Here is a 16591-nt window from a genome sequence, read left to right as displayed (position 1 = left end):
TTCCTGGAAACACACACAGACCTGAGACAGGGGGTGGGTGCAAGATGCTTCCAACATTTTTTATTCCAAGAGCATCCTTGTGCTGTGTGCTGGCAGTGGGCAGAGCACAGGTGTGGCCCTGGGAACACCTTTCCCTGGCTGTGCTCTCCACTCTGGTGGAGCGTGGCTGTTTCTCAGCTAGTGCCTTGGGTATTTTCCTGGAGAGGAGCTAAGGGCTGTGGAATGAGCTGAGGGAGCAGAGCACAACAGTTCATCTTGTCTGGAAAAGGCACACAATGTCCAGAAACTGGCATTTTTTATAGCCTTTAAAATTGCTCACTTCTGAAACTGCTGCAGCCACTCTCTTATGAATGGAGAGGGACCAAGAGGAATGGCTCAGACCTGGCAGGAGGTGAAAAAAACCCCAAACCCTCCAACCCTCCCTCCCCAAAGTACCCTCCTTAGCTTTAATAACTCATTATCCTATTATGAGGCAAAGGCTCACAGGATTATGGTATTTAGTAATATTATAATGGATGTGAGCCAGCCTTCCAGAGAGCTTTTTGTGTTCCTGCTTTGTGCTGACCTGGCCTCAGACCTGGGGTTTGTGTCCCACTGTGCTATCAAAGACAAACACCCCCTGCTCCCCATCAGGAAATACACAAGCATTTAGTAAATTATATATATATTTGTATATAAATAGATATCTATGTGTAGCACAGGTAGGTGGGAATTTCAGAGCAGGAGATTTTTCTGGCTGCTTCCACTCAGACAAACAGATCACACAATCCTTCAGCAGCAAAATAAACAGCTCAGAGCAAACAAGAGGCTTAGTGTGCCACCACTTTGTATTTTCTGGCTGGGGCTGGCCATGGCTGAGGCCACCAAGCCCAGCCCCACCCTGGTCTCAGCCCTTTGGGTCACCCAGCACTGGGGGCAGCTGCATTTTCCTCTCTTTTGTTTTGGTGCACTACAGACTTGGGCAGGGTTTCTTCTGGCACAGATCAAAGCAGAAATAATCAAATTGGATGCTCCTGTGTGCAGAGCCATCCTCAGTTTCATAGAATCGTGGAGTGAATTGGAAGGGACCTTAGGGATCACCCAGTTCCTTCCCCTCCCACGGGCAGGGACACCTTTCCAGGTTGTTCAAAGCCCCATCCAAGCTGGCCTTGGTTGCCAAGATGAGTTTTGAGCACTCCCAGGTATCACCCCCATCTCTTCATCCCTCACTAAACTCACAGGAGAAAACTGTACCCAAAGCTGCTGAATGCACAAGAAGGCAAAGCAGAAGAAAACATGTTTTCCTCCACCTTTTCTCAATTATAGCAGCAAGCAAGTTTTCAAGCCAGCAGAATGAGAGCTGAGACCAAAGGGCTCAATGTGAAAATGAGACACAGCTTGGGTGGTTTGCTTTGTTGCAAGTATGTGGATGCATTTTTGCAATTCCAGCTTAATTTCAAAACTTCCTTTCCCTGGAGGAGGGCACAGTCACATCCTACCTGCCCAAGCCAGCACAGGGGAACTGTGTGTCCTCTCCCAAAGCCAGGGCAGGTTTCTGCCTCATTAACACCCTCCCCACCCTTCCCTCCCTTGGGAGTTGGAACAGATGACCTTTGAGGGTCCCTTCCAACCCAAATTATTCCATGGTTCTTTGACTCCCACCCATCACCAGCAGCTCTCCCTGATTTCACAGGTCTGACATCACCCACAGGCCCTGGGCTGCAGCCCATCTCCCATCACAGGCATGTCTGGGAGCACCTGCAGCTCTGCTGCCCTCTCCTAGAGTTTGGCACCATCACAGGAGCAGTCAGACAAACAACCATCCCCATTTCTACTAAAACAAACACAAAGTTTTAAATTCCAGCAAGTAATCCTGCATAAGAGAGAAGGACTATTGCAGCAGGAGTGAGAGGAGGCCACATTTTTACTCTTTTCTCCAGCATTTTCACACCAGCCCTCTCCCAGCCATGTTACTGAATCAGAAACATCCAGGTTCATCAAGACTTTGTCCAAACAGGATTTGGGGTCTCTGAGGGCCACTGGAGAATCTCAGGTTTAAAGAGAGATGTTCAACCTCAGGACATAAGGGATGTGTTAATGCACTGAGAGCCAGCTCCTTCCCTGCCACTCCCTTCTTCCCAAAGTTACACAGATTAAAAGGGGCACATCAGAACTGGATCACCCCACTCTCTTGCCAAGGGATCAAATTAACTTCCTACAGCCCATCCCAAATCTTGCATTTCACACTTGTGAGCTCTTGCTAGGGAACACAAGGAATTATTTCCTAGCAGGGAATGAAACTGTGCCAGTGGCCAACACCAACACCAACCCAGAGCATGCAATGGAGCAGAAAGAAGCAACACCATGGAATTCTCCACGAGGACAATTTACAAGCAATGTGACCCCCCTTCTGTGCAAACAATCCTCTCATAGCTTCAGCTTCCTCACAGACAGAAGTCATTTTCCACTCCCTAAAAAAAAAAAGACTTTCATGGGACATGGGCTGATTTAAGAACAAGTCCAGGAACAAGGAACTTTTGAGTAACTTTTGAATAAGGAACTTTTGGGAAATCTGCACTGGAGGAAGACCCCTAGGATAAAGACCAGTGAGGAGGGTCCAGCCCTGCTTCCCCACCCCATCACCTGGAGGAGGAGGAGGTGGCCCCTTCCCCAGCCACACGCTGCAAAGCCAACAATCCTGAGACCTGCTTCCTGCTGGCCCCCTGGCCAGCCAGTACAGACTATTTCAGCCTTCAACAAGGCTGTGAGATGCCTCTAGACCCCAGCCTGTGCAGTGTTTATATGCTGTAATGGCCCTCCCCTCTGCTTCAAGCCTCCTTATGTAGAAAAACCTCCAGTGAAAGCAGTGGGAGGCTCTTAATTGCCTCTGCTCCAATCAATACAAACAGTGCTCAGCAATGCCAACCACCACAGCGAGTGCTGCCTCCCCAGAGGCACCATCTCCACATTTTCTTACTGCTCCCACTGCAAAAGAAAGCAGGCAGAAGGTACTGGATCTATTGCTTCCAGGATGAGCCCAGCAAACCCTGCAGCTGAGGATTTTGATCCAAACTGAGCTGTGGTATTTTCTGGGGTCCCCCACTGTGGGGAGGAAAGATGAATCTGACTCCATGTTCTTAGAAGGTGAATCTTCTCTTCTCTTCTCTTCTCTTCTCTTCTCTTCTCTTCTCTTCTCTTCTCTTCTCTTCTCTTCTCTTCTCTTCTCTTCTCTTCTCTTCTCTTCTCTTCTCTTCTCTTCTCTTCTCTTCTCTTCTCTTCTCTTCTCTTCTCTTCTCTTCTCTTCTCTTCTCTTCTCTTCTCTTCTCTTCTCTTCTCTTCTCTTCTCTTCTCTTCTCTTCTCTTCTTCTCCTAAAACTATACTTAAGAATAGAGAAAGGATACTTACTGAATGCTAAAAGGATAATAATGAAAACTCCTGACTCTTCAGAGTTTTGACACAGCTGGCTGTGATTGGTCATGAAGTTAAAACAATTCACATGAAACCAATGAACAATCATCTGTGGGTGAACAATCTCCAACCACGTTCCAAAGCAGCAAAATACAGGAGAAGCAATGAGATAAGATCTGTTTTCCTTTTTCTCTGAGGCTTCTCAGCTTCCCAGGAGAGAAATCCTGGGCAAAGAGGAGTTTTCAGAAAATGTGACAGTGACACTGAGCCAAGATTTTGTGGAACCATCTGGGACATCAACCACCAACCACTGCTCTTCCAAAGGCTGGAGAGAGCTGACACCAACCCCTGCATGTGCCCAGCTCTCATCCTTGGCTGCAATAACAACAAGAAGCCCTGGGAGCCCTGCTGCCAGGCAGGATGCAGAGGATCCCAGCTATTCCTGCCCTTACATGAACCACTGACAAACTGAGCCCGAGAGGAATGACCACAGGAATTTTGATTTAATGCCATCTGCAAATCTTCTGGAGTTCTCCTCAGCAGGAGGCACAGCAGCTGGGATTTCCAAAGATGCTGGGGCAATCTGAGCTCCTGGATCATCTTGGTTCCTGGGATACTTCAGAGTCAGCACTAAGCCTGCTTAACTCCAACAAAGCACAAGAGAAGAGTCTCCCCTCACACTACAAAATCCTACTTCAGACCCTGAGAAAACTCAGCAATGACAGAAATGTAGCTGAAAAAGCCAGGGTTAAGCAGTTCTTGAGGATGGTACTACCTTTAGCTGAAGTGAACACTAAATTGTCTTTAAAAATATGTTAATTGACAGGGTTTCACCAAGTTTATTGAACAGTTCTCCCAGGCTTCATCACAGGCAAGTCCTCAGCCCTGCAAGTTTCTAAAGGGCTTCCATTCAGTAATTACAGCCTTGCCTGTGCTATTAGATGGCCTGTTATCCTCATTTGACTCTCCTGTTATAATTACTGAGATCATTTTAACAGGTAATTTGGCAGAGCTGTCACCACCTCTGAGTTTAATGTGCCTTCACTCACAGTGCCACACACGAGTGTTTCCCCCCCAGCCCCCAGAGCAGCCCAGGGGGCCACGGGTGGGATTTTCTGGAGCAGCCCAGGACCACGTGCAAGGTGTCAACATTCCACCCCCAAGCAGGGTACAAGCAAGACAAGCAGGTGGCTGCTCTCCAAATGACTTGGGATGAGGTGTGGGATGCCAAATTAACACTGAGGGGTGGCACAGAAGGAGGAGCAGGCGAGGCAGTGTTGGCAAGCACAGCAGTGGCAGCAGACTGGACTTGCAGAAGACCAAGAGATATGGATTGAGGAAAAACAAATCTTAATATGCAGATTAGACTTGCAGCAGACCAATAGATATGGATTAAGAAAAAAAATAGCTTAATATGCAGACTGGACTTGCAGCAGACCAATAGATATGGACTGAGGAAAACCAAATCTTAATATTCAGATTGGACTTGCAGCAGACCAATATATATGGATCAAGAAGAAGCAGAGAGTCATAGAATGGTTTGGGCTGGAAGGGACTTGGGAAGCCCCATCCAACCTGGCCTTGGACACCTCCAGGGATGGGAGAGTCACAGCTTCTCTGGGCAATGTGTGCAAGGGCCTCACCACCCTCACAGGGAGGAATTCCTTCCCAATATCTCATCTCTGTCAGGTTAAAGCCCTTCTCCACTGAAGGACAGCAGGGACCTGCTGCTATGGGAGTGGAGGAGATCCCTGGGTGAGCCCTCTGAGCTCCCAAGCAAGGTCTGAGTCTGAGCAGAGATGCTGCAGGGGAAACCATGAACCTTGGCAAGGCAGAGCTCTGCTGGGACCTCATTCCCCACCACTCCTCCTACCTGTGGCCTCAGTGAGTGCTTTGTGGTTTTCCTTCTAAACCAGGACTCTCTGAGAGCACTGGGAGAGGACATGGGCTTCAGCCAGGCTGCAAAGAGCAGCAGGCTCCTTAATTACTTCTTTTCCCTGGCTATGCCTGTTTGTGCACAGCCATTTCATGAAGTTTGTCAGTGCTAACAATGCATCCCCCTCCAGAGACCCATCCACTTCACAGGGCTGCAAATGTGATTGGTAAGAAATTAATTTAGGGTGCAGTAATATATCAAAAAGGAGATGGAAATAAAACAAGAGCCCAGCCCTGCTGTAACAAGAATTTCAGCTGGCCAGGGGATCAGCAGCAAGACCATGGTAATGATAAAAACCATGGAAACTGCACCACAGTCATCTCTATAAAACAAATCCCCTTCCCCCCAAAAAAAACAAACCCAAAGTAACCCACACTTTAATGGTAATCATTGGGTTAAAGTGGGATCCAAAGCTTAAAATGCCTCCTTATGATACATTTCTGCAGTCTTTCTTCAGGTTCTAAATGTATCAGCTCTCTGCTTCCCATAAATCTGGGCTTTCTTTCAAATCTCCTTAGGATATTGGGGGGGAAGAACTTTCATTTCATAAGCTGTGCACTTAAGACAATAGCCAATAAAACCCAAGAGATTCCCATACAAAGGACTTCAGAGGAGCTGGTGAGGAGGAATGCCACAAGATGAGAGGAGGTGAGGGCTGTGGAAGAGGCTTTCCAGTGCAGAGAAGGTTACCCAGCCCACTGAGCCCCAGCTTGCTTGAAAAGCAGTTTTCAGATGGGTATGAGAAAAATAACAGAGTTAATTGATAGAGCTGGATTCCATCAGCTGGAAACTGCCTTTCTTACAAGCTCAAGAAAGGGGAGAAGAAAGGGAAAAGACTGGAATGTCCCCCAGCAGGACACAGAACCTCCTGAGGGTGCCCCTGGGGCATCCCTCACTGAAGGGCTCCTGCCTGTTTTGGCAGGGAGGGACAGAACTCCCTCAGCCTTGCAGAGAAGCTCTGGAGGGCCCTGAGACAGCAAGAAATTCCTTCTTTTAAAGGAAACTAGAAGGAAACTCAAGAAACTAGACTGAAAATCCAACCTAACTGTGAGTGGTGCTGAAAGCACCTGGCAGCTACATAAACCAGCACAGGTCCTTATTCACACCTTCAGTCCTGGCATTTGCAAGGAAACAGCATCAACCTGCCCCAGGGATTTACATCCCTGCTCCTCCTTCCCCACCCAGCACACTGGGAGCATCTGAAGGGTGCAGGTCTCCAACAGAAGTGGGGCTTGGAGGACACCCACACCAACCCCACCCTCGTGTTTCACAGGAGATGACAAATTCTTCTTCCAGAAGAGGAACTGAGTGGCCCTCGTGGCTGCTGTGACTCTAAGTGCCCGTGAGAGAGCTGCCATATGGGCTCAGATTTATCACTTGGGTTTCCTAACTTGCACATCTGTTTTCTATAAGTAGCTGTCCAAGTCAATGCATCTCCCCTTTCCTCACGAGCCGCCCACGGAGCCTCTCAAGGACAAATCCTCTTCCCTTGGTGCTTCTCTGCTCAGTGGGCTCCACTCTGCCACCTGAACAACCTCAAGGGCTGCTCACAAAACCCCAGAGAGGACATCACCCTCTGAAAGAAGGGTAACACTTGCAGTGGTCCCTGGGGGTGGGTTTAGTCAGGGTTCTGAATGAGAAGAGAGTGATCTCTTCCCATCAGCAGCCTGGGAAACTCCCTGCCAGCTCCTCAAATTCCACTGAAGTCAAGAAAGTTATTCCCACTGCCCTGTGTCAGGACATGTCTTCCTAAACTGAAAGCTGAACAGAGGAATCTGAGAGAAAAGGGGAATTTTTCCAAGGTCAGAAGTATTGGGAAAGTGGCACAAAGCCAGGGGGGTCACGAGGAACTAATGAGACTTCCCAGACCCCATCTCATCTGGACACGAGGAATGTGTGGCATGCAGAGGGCAGAAAGGGCCATCCCAGATGCAGGAGAACTTGGTTCCTGTGGATGGCCACCAGAGCAGCTGACCCTTATTGCTTTGAAATTCCAGTGAAGAGCCAATAATTTCTATTTCTTCCTGAAAAAAAAGACAAACCAAAGGTGACCTCAAACATTGCTCTGCCGAAAATGTTGTGTGCAATCTCTCATGCCTTCTTTCTTCAGTGTTTACAAAAAACCTACCAGCTTGGTACTGAAGGGCAGGGATAAACTGAATAAAATAATTGAGAAAAAAGACCACAGAAGGAAAGAAAAACATCTGCTAGGAAATTGCTGCTCTGAGAGTTAAGGACACAGCTCAGTGTGGCCCACCAGGCTCCAGGGCAGCAGTGCCACTGGGTTTGCAGTGCTGTGGGGACAACGTGGTCCTGCCCCAGCCACCCCACCATCCCAGCCTGGCAATTTCATGTCACCTCAGCAGCTCCAAGTGACTCAGAGATGGGCCAGATTCTGCATCAATGGAAAGCAGGGGTGTCCTCTCACCTCCCCGGGCTGTGAGGTGCTCTCAGGCAAGACACACCTTGCTCCAAGACAAGTGCAATTAGGCAGTGAAACAGTTTTAAAATAAATGAATATTCTCAGCTGTTAATGATGCCCTCCAGCAGAAGTGCCCTATTACCATCCCCAAGAGGAACCACGGGCAGCCCCTCGAGGGTTAAAGAGCAGGGAGGCTCTTGTGGATGCAAAGTGGGAGATTTATAGTGAGTGTATTAAAAGTGATAAGAGAGCAAGCAGGGATTGAATCAGAGATTGCAGAGGATATTTGAGAAGAAACTCTCCATCGACAGAAGGAAGAAAAGGTCAGTGAAGAGAGACAGTGACTTCTCTCAGAAATGCCACAAGTGCTTTCCTGACACAAATATTGACAGCAGAGACAGATACAGAAAATTTATTCATTTCCCTGCCCTGATAGCAGGGAGAGTCAAGCACCATCTGAACAGGGGGAGAGGAGAAGGGAATAAAGCAGGATAACTGAGCAGGTAATCAAAGCCAAGGGCCACTGGGGCAGGCAGGAGTCACCCAAGCAGGACACCACTCGTCATGTAATATTTACACTAAAATCCTGCCTCTTGCTGCTGCACCAAAAAAAAACCTCCAGCAACAAGAAAGGAAATTTATCTCAAAATGTCTCTGAATTCACCAAACTGCACTGCAACAGATTAAACCATAACAACACAGCCCAGAGAGGACAGACAAAATATTAAGCAGAATTAAGCCTTAAAGGATGTTATGGTCCTTGGAGAAAAATGAGCTCAATTGCTTTTATCCTTATGTTTTACAGCAACTTTAAAAAGCCTCTTCTTTAGAGAATGCTCAGTGGTGACTTTTAGACCAGGCTTTCAGCAGCTGCCTCCCTCTCTTCCCTAACATATATAATCTAAATTACAGTGGTCACAAACAGTATTTCCCTTGCAAGAGCTTTATTTCAGAACACTGTCTGCTCCAGGAGTGGCAGAAGAATTTACAATCTGCCTTTGCCCCTGAAATGTAGATTTACAGGAAGAGACGTTTATTTTAATTCCAGTCTAATGATTCTCTCTTTCCATCAATGCCTTTAATTCCTTGAAGAGCTCAGCTTCCAGAACTATTTTGCAAGTCTTCCTCCTACACCTCAGTTAATTATTGCTGACAAAACAGCAAGATGTGAAGTGCTGCTCTCTCTGTCTCTGGATAGATGTCCCACTGCTGCTGGGGAGGGGGAAGATGGAGATTTGAAGGTATCTGGAGTCACCAGTCAGCTTTTCCTGCAAAATGATCCTCTTCCCCCAGCATCAACAGCAAGGCCACAACACTTTTCATTGAAAAAGAAAGGAAGAATTAATAAAGCAGCTTGTTTTCTCCTGCTGGACTTCCTGCACTGAAGGAAAGCAGCCTCTCTGCTTTCTGCCCTGTCTAGACACTTGTGTTTGTACCACCCCAGCCCGACTTGCCCATCAATAATCTTTAAATATTGAGGAGGGCTCCTGCTGCCACCACTGCTCCTCTCAGCCCACGTGCCACTGCTGGGACAGCCAAGGCCATCAGGCAGAGCAGGTGGCACCTGCCAGCTTGGGTGCAGCTGCTCAAGTGCACATTGGCAGCCCCCAGGAAGCAAATCCAGCCCTTAATTATTAATAACATTTAGACAGCACGTGCAGAAGTGAGAGAGAAAGCCTTGAGCCCTGGTGTGCACTGTGGCCTGGAGCAGCTCCTGCCCTGCTGCTGGGCTCTGTGCTCGTGTCCATGCCAGCCTGGGAGCAGGGATTCACCTCCCAGCACCAAAAGGCATCTCCTGCTTTGCTGCTGAGCTGGCAGGGGAGCCTCTGGTACTAAACATGCTGCTGGGGAAAATCAGTGTTGGGCTCTGTGTGTGTCAACCTGCCGAGAGCTGAGGCTGTGAGCAAAGCCCTGAAGGACAGCCCAGCCCTGCAGGGAGGGCAGGTCAGCAAGGCCAGGCACTACAGCTGGAAATCCAGGTCTAAGCCCCATTCTTCCTTACTACCACACAGGATGGTCTTGAAGAAAATGAGCAATTGCAGCCAAGCCTGGATGTGGCTCCTCCTTGGTCTTTAGAGGCTGCAGCACACGGCCAGGCAATGTTTGGAGCTGTGCTGATGGGTCCAGCCATTGTTTCAACCATCAGCTGGGGTTTTATTTACCACACGGGGAGGTTTGGACCCATTGAGTCCTGGCAGCTTTGCTGGTGTCCCTTGGCTTCATCTCCTTGCCACAGCCATGCTCTGCCTCCCCCCCAGCCACAAACCATTCTCCTTTCTTTGTTCCTGGAGGACAGCTTTGTTCCCTGCATAATAACAGGTGATTCAGCAGCTGTCACATTCAGGAGCTGCAGGATTTGAGGGCAAACTCTGTTGAGTAAAATGTGCTCCTGGAATCCCTCTGGCTGCCACATCCACCAGAGACAGAGGATGACAGAGAAGGCAAAATTCACTTCTATGGCAGAAAGACTCCACTTACCCACACACTGCCAGCCCTCCACACAGACCAAAGGATGCTCAAAACCACCCAAGACAGATGCACAGGTCTCATCTGAGGCTGCCCAGTGCTCACCAAGCGTTATTTGGGCTGCTATGACATCTCAGTTCCCTGCAGAATGAGGTGCCACAGCCAATTTGCCCCCCAGGCCTGTGTGCCTGCTCACAGCTCTCTGCTGCATCACCATCCTTGGATGTGCCAGCACCTGCCTCCAGACCTGAACCAGCCACGCTCAGCACTGCTTGGATTTTTTGCCATAGAAAAAAATAAGTAGAAAAACAACCCATAAGTAAGTCAGCAATAAATCAAAAAATGACTCAAATCCACCGAGTTGTCACAGATGCCACAGTCCACTGCAGCCAACTCCAAAATCCCTTCCCATCCCAGTTTATCCCTCATCCCTCTGCATCCAAATTACACTCTCACCCTGCCCCCCACAATAAAAACCACCCAAATATTTCAGTTTTTCCACGATACATGACAGGCAATAAAACACAAAAACAAACACAGGGAAGACACTGATTCCAAATCAGCACAACTCCTTTTCCTTTGGTGCCCAAGGCCTGGCATGCACTGGGTCACACTGATTTAGAGGTGGGCTCATTATGCTGCAGGCAGGATCCCATCAGTGAAATGAAGTAGGAATTAATACTCAATCCACCCATGTTGGGGTGCAAATAGAGGGGCTTGGAGGACCCACACCAACAACCCCATCCTGTGGCTTACAAGAGATGATGAACCCTTTTATGAATACCTTAAGGTATACTTATATGAAAGTATACCTTAAAAATCAAAACAAATCGACCTTAAATATTGTAATTATATGGGAATTGCAGAGAGAGAGAGTATGAGAAATAAATGACTGAGAGCAATATGTTGTGATCCACCACAAGTATTTTCCAATTAATAGTGAAATTCTGAAATCCAGATACTGATAACACCTAATTTGTCTTCTGTTGATTAAAGGTGTTTAAGTTCTAGTACTACACTACAATAGTACTAACCAACCTACAATAATAAAATTATTTAGCCAGCTCCCCCCCACCCAATCCCTCCCCAGACTCCCAGCTCCCCCTACCTCCTTCTCCACCTCTCTGGCTCAGCCATTCCCACATCCCTGGGTGAGTCTTCTCTTTCCCATCACACAGAGGCATTTCATGGCCATCCCTACCCCAAGGACAAAGAAATGAGAAGGGAACAAAAGAGCAAACCTCGCTGCTCCATGGCCTGGCAGACAATAATCCCAGCTGCTCCAGGGGAAGCACCCAGCCACAAAGAGCCCAGCTCTGGTGCAGAAGAGGGTCCTGGCTCCCTGGGGGCAGGAGGTTGTCACTGGAATATGCATCTCATTGGTTACCTGTCAGCTTTCCTGGGCTGTTATGAAGTGCAGCCGCTGCCTGAGGCTATAATGGGATGGAATAACGAGGCAGCCCCTCCACACAGCAGCTTTGATTAGGTGATGGGAACTGGCAGCATCCGCTGCCTTTTGAGAAAAAACCCACAAGCTCAAAGCTGTAAAATAAAGGGATGGCCAGGAATGTGGCCACTTTTTCAGGCTAGGAAGGATGGAGAAGGGAAATAAATTACAAGCTTTGTTTCTTGCTCTAATCTCTCCATCTTTGGAGGTTCCATCAGTGCTGTCCCTCTAGGCTCAGATATTATTTCCTGGCTCCTCAGGTATGCTAGGAAAATGACATGTTATAATACCAGGGAATTACAGACTGTGCAGGGGGAAGGAGGAAAACTCCCTGCCCCACAAATCACTGCCAGCAGCTCCTGTCAGCAGCTTGAGTTGCAGCCTGGGGAGGCACCTGCAAATTCACCAGGCAGGACTTTGCCATGCCTGGGATTCACCTCTCCCACCTTTCACGTGGGCAATATCTCAAACAAAAATATGACTTGAATGTGACTGTACCTTGGTGACTCCAGACCCTGCCAGTTGGGTCACTGGGTCCCAGCTGAGAAGTCTGGCTTTGAGCTAAATGCAACTTTTGTTCTGGTGACACAACTGCAGCACCTTCCACCTACCCCTGTTCCAGCACCACCATGCCCTGGTTTCCCTGGCACAGACGTCCAAGCTGGCACTGAGACAGGGCAGAGAGCAGCAGACAGGTATTTTTCCTCCCCACAGGCTAAGGAAAACCTGTGCAAGCAAGATGGGAAAGCCCTGGGGTTTGGGATGCCAACTGGAAGAAATAAAACTTGACTAATAAAGCAGAGGCTGTTATTAGTTATGGATGCAAAGGGTGCAAGGGTAGGGAGAAGAGCAGCGTGCAGGTTAATGAACACACCAACCCACGACTCCACAGAAAATCAAATTCAATCAATCTCTGTGAAGGACACACAGCGAGACAATGGCTGGGAGAAAGAAGGCAGAGATCACATTGGCTTGGCTTTTTCAGCCCAAAAAGGAAGGGGAAACAGGGTTACCCCTGACAAACTGGTATTTCCCTCAAGCAAGCAGCTCTGTGGGAAGCTGTGATTATTTCCTAGCTTGACCATGTGAGGATTTGCGTGGGGCAGGGTTTGGGATTGGGTTGCTGTGGTGAGGACGAGCATTCCAGAAGCAAAGCAGCATTCTGCAGGCTCAGCACAGCTCTTCCTTTCAGCACGAAGCCCATAAACAATGGCCCAACAGCTTAACAGGGCTGAAATATGATGGTATTCAAAGGGGATGTCAGGAGGATTAACAGCCCTGCTCCTTCCCGCTGAAGCCGTGCTGGCACTGGAGAGTCAATGCTCAGAGTGCTCTGAGTGTGAGGTTTTACATCTTCATTAAGCACCAGCCACTGCTGGGCTGCTGGGGGAAGGATTTCTCCTCTCCATGGCCATGGTGGTGGCACCAGGGGTGGCTCCCACTGAGCACTGCTGACACCAGGAGAGGCTGGGAATGGGATGGCTGCCCGTGCTCCCCCCCGGTACCACACACCTGGGAAAGGGTCACCAAGAATAATTTTTACCATGACTGAGGGAACCAAACAGGTCTGATGGTCACTGAGGCCAGAGGGAGCCCCTCAGTGGAGAACTCATCCTAACAAAGCAGATTTGGACAGGGGCAAGTGATTACAGGCTGTTTGACTGTGGGAAGCCAGGAAATTCCTCTGGCTGCCCTGGAGGACGTGACACCCTGTCAGGGGGCTCAGAGACCATGGCACAGAGCCCAGGACCCCTGTGCCTTGGATTTAGCCCTTGGAAAAAACAATTACCAACCTTATATGAAGAATTACAAGCCATGACAGTTTAAATAGAATGATAGTGAATTTATCATGGGGTGAAAAATAGATTTTTGGGGTTTTTAGCATGGGGGTTCAGGGGGCACGAAGGAGGAATTTGGGCATGTCCAGCCTTTCTCCTTCTTCTTGGCCTCCATCTTCTGCTGTGATGTTGGCACTTTTGGACTGGTTTAGAGTAGAAGCTCACTGTCTAACACAGGTGATAGGTATTGGGAAGTTATGGTAAATATTGTACACGGAGTTTTTAGTATAAAAAGATAACACCACCCAGGGGCAGGCAGAGTGCCTCTGTCTGTCCTGCTGAGCAGACCTTGGCTGGACAGAAGAAAGAATTTTATAGATAAGAAACAAAAAACAACCTTGAGAAGGAGAACTGAAGAGTTCTGGCTCCTTCTTCAAGCTCTGGGCTGGGAAAAGAGACTTTGTGTCACATCTCGGGGTCACTGTGACCAACCAGAGACCCTGAGATTTGACCAGATGACAAATCAACATGAGGACAGAATAAGAAAGTCTGCTAGGAGGCTTTGCAATATTAGGATACAGCAGAAAAGGAAAAAGAAACCTTAAGAGAGCAAAGAAACAGAAATGCCATTGTGCTTCCCCTGTTTGCCATGCAGAGATGGGGCCTCATGGCACCCCAGGACACCAGACAGGGCCTTGCACTCACACACAGAGAATGCTTCAGGTGCCCACTCTGAATACTGGGGAGCACTGTCCCCTTGTGAACCTCAGCTGCAACTCTGCTTCATAAACTGCAGGCTTGGAGCTTCACACTCTTCAAGGGCATTAATGCACTTTTTCAGATAGAAGTGAGCTCAGACAATGGTGCCTGTTTTTATGGGCTGATTCACCTACACATCTGGTCACAACATGAGATTTCAAGCCAACTTTTCAAAATTGCAGAGAGCCATCCCAGTTCTGCACCACTGATTTGTGCTGTTTTACATGACATAAATATTTATACAATTACTGCTACTATCCTTCAATGACCAAAGTTATCACATTTCAAAGGATCTATATTTAAAGAACACAATACACTGATGGAAATGCAACTTTAAATTTTAAATAGCTGTTCCTCCCCACACATTACACACACACACAGAGTCACTAGAAGTGCTCTAGAATTCCCATATTCTCCTCAAAGCCACAGCAGCTCCTTGCCACCACTCCACCTCAGCACCCTGCATCCCAAGCTGAGCATCCTTGGTGACACCTGGCTACCTGCCCACCATCTGTAGGAGGGAAGGGCAGTGAAAAACACAGATTTATAACAGCACTGGGTTTACCATCTTCTGGACAAAGCCAGAAGGAAAAGCAGTTTGTTTTTATTAAAATAAACTGAGGGTATGACTGCCTGTGAGATGGACACACTGGTGTACACCAATCCCACCCTCTCCCACCCCCTTGGATGAACAGGACTGCTCCAGGTTTCCCTCTGTGAACTTGCTATTTCTGACTACCTGATACTTCAACACAAGCTGAGTATGAGCTCTTCTTCTGAGGTTTCTGAACCACCTTACTCAACAAGTGATGATGCAAAATTAGAAAGAATAATGATAAATCTAGATTAGGAGTTAATAAACTGGGATGAAAACACCTTCATAAATAATGTCACACTCCTAACACGTGGATGGGTGTAATTACTAGGGAAGAATAAAGGATAAAACTCATTTGGGTCAGTGCAATTGTCTTTCTTAGCAGGAAAAAACAACAAACCATGATGAATTATTAGCCATAGAAAGAACTCAAAAGGTTTTCAGGTTTACCATGCAAGCAGCAGCAGAGGGAAACCAGAGAACAACCTCCATTGCTGCTCCCCATCCATCCCTAAGGTTTGGGTTATCCCTTTCCCCTCTTTTCTCCTGATTTAAGTGAAGCAAAAAATAAACACTCCTGCAGTGTGCAAACCCAGTCCTGACTCACCTACAAGTTCCTCTAACAGGAGTAACACAGCTAAAGGAGAGGGGGAGAAAAAAGGACTAAGTGGAAAAACATATTTAGGGAAGAGGGAGGGAAGGAGGAGGGGGGGACTGTCCTAAAGCAGTGCCCAACAGCTGCTCCATTCATAAATATTTCACCAATCCCAACTCAGCCTGCCAAATCTGAACCACTGCTTTGATGAAAAATATAAAAAGGCTTTTCCATTAGTGCTTTTGGTGTTCTTTGCACACAGAATAACGAATGCAGGAGATTCATCTTCTTCCCCTCCTCTGTCCTCCCTCACTTCAGTCTTTTATCCGGCCCAACCTCCCAAGGACAGAGAAATCAGGATTTAAGCAGGAAGACAGAGCAGAGCTTTTGGCCTCTATGCATTTTCCATGGACTCTAAGAGTCACAGAATCATTTTAGTTGGAAAAGCCCTCCAAAATCCTCAAGTCTGGCTATGAACCCAGCACTGCCACGGCCACCACTAGCCCATGTCCCCAAGTGCCACATGTACATGTCTCTTCATTCCCTCCAGAGATGGGGACTCCACCACTACCCTGGGCAGCTGTGCCAGGGCTGAACAACCGTTTTGGGGAAGAAATTTTTCAAAATATTTAGCCCAAACCTCCCCAGTGCAATTTGAGACCATTTCCTCACATCTTATCATTTCCTCTTGTCCTACTATCTGCACTCTTCTGCCTCTTTTCACCTCAGGAGACAAGACAGCAAGGAAATGGGGATACCCAAAGGTTTTTTGGATGCTGTTGGCATTCACACTCTGTTTCCACCTGGCTGGACCATATTGACCAACATGACTCTACCAGGAGTTGCTCAGAAAAGCTGAACAGAAGTTTTGAACCCCTTCAAAAGCACCTGCCAAGAACAGACAGATCCCAGCTGTTACCCCACTTTTGCCCACGTGGCACAACTGGCTCCAGCTGGAATTTTGTGAGCTTTTATGGGAGGAAGGAACCCCCTGAGCCCTGATATGGGCTGTCTGAGCTCCCCTGCATTTTTGGGGGGCTCATTTGGGAGAATCTCAGAGGAGAAAGGAATCCTCCTTGAAGCTCAGCAACGGAAGCGGCGCAGAGGCAAAGCCAAAGCAGAGGAAGCAGTACGTGACCTTCTCCCAGCCTCTTAATGCTCTCAGGAACTTAATAGCTCAACATTTATCTTAACTCAGCAGAGAT

General features: G+C 48.0%; 1 protein-coding gene across 1 annotated transcript in view; it reads right to left on the bottom strand.

The window, feature by feature from the left end:
* LOC132337693 (kazrin) overlaps positions 1-16591 on the bottom strand; it is a 92418-nt gene that overhangs the window by 46130 nt on the left and 29697 nt on the right. The window lies entirely within an intron of this gene.

This window comes from Haemorhous mexicanus, chromosome 23, assembly GCF_027477595.1.
Source record: "Haemorhous mexicanus isolate bHaeMex1 chromosome 23, bHaeMex1.pri, whole genome shotgun sequence".
Taxonomy (NCBI): domain Eukaryota; kingdom Metazoa; phylum Chordata; class Aves; order Passeriformes; family Fringillidae; genus Haemorhous; species Haemorhous mexicanus.
The sequence above is the reverse complement of the archived record's forward strand: the minus strand, read 5'-3'. Positions and strand labels throughout refer to the sequence as shown.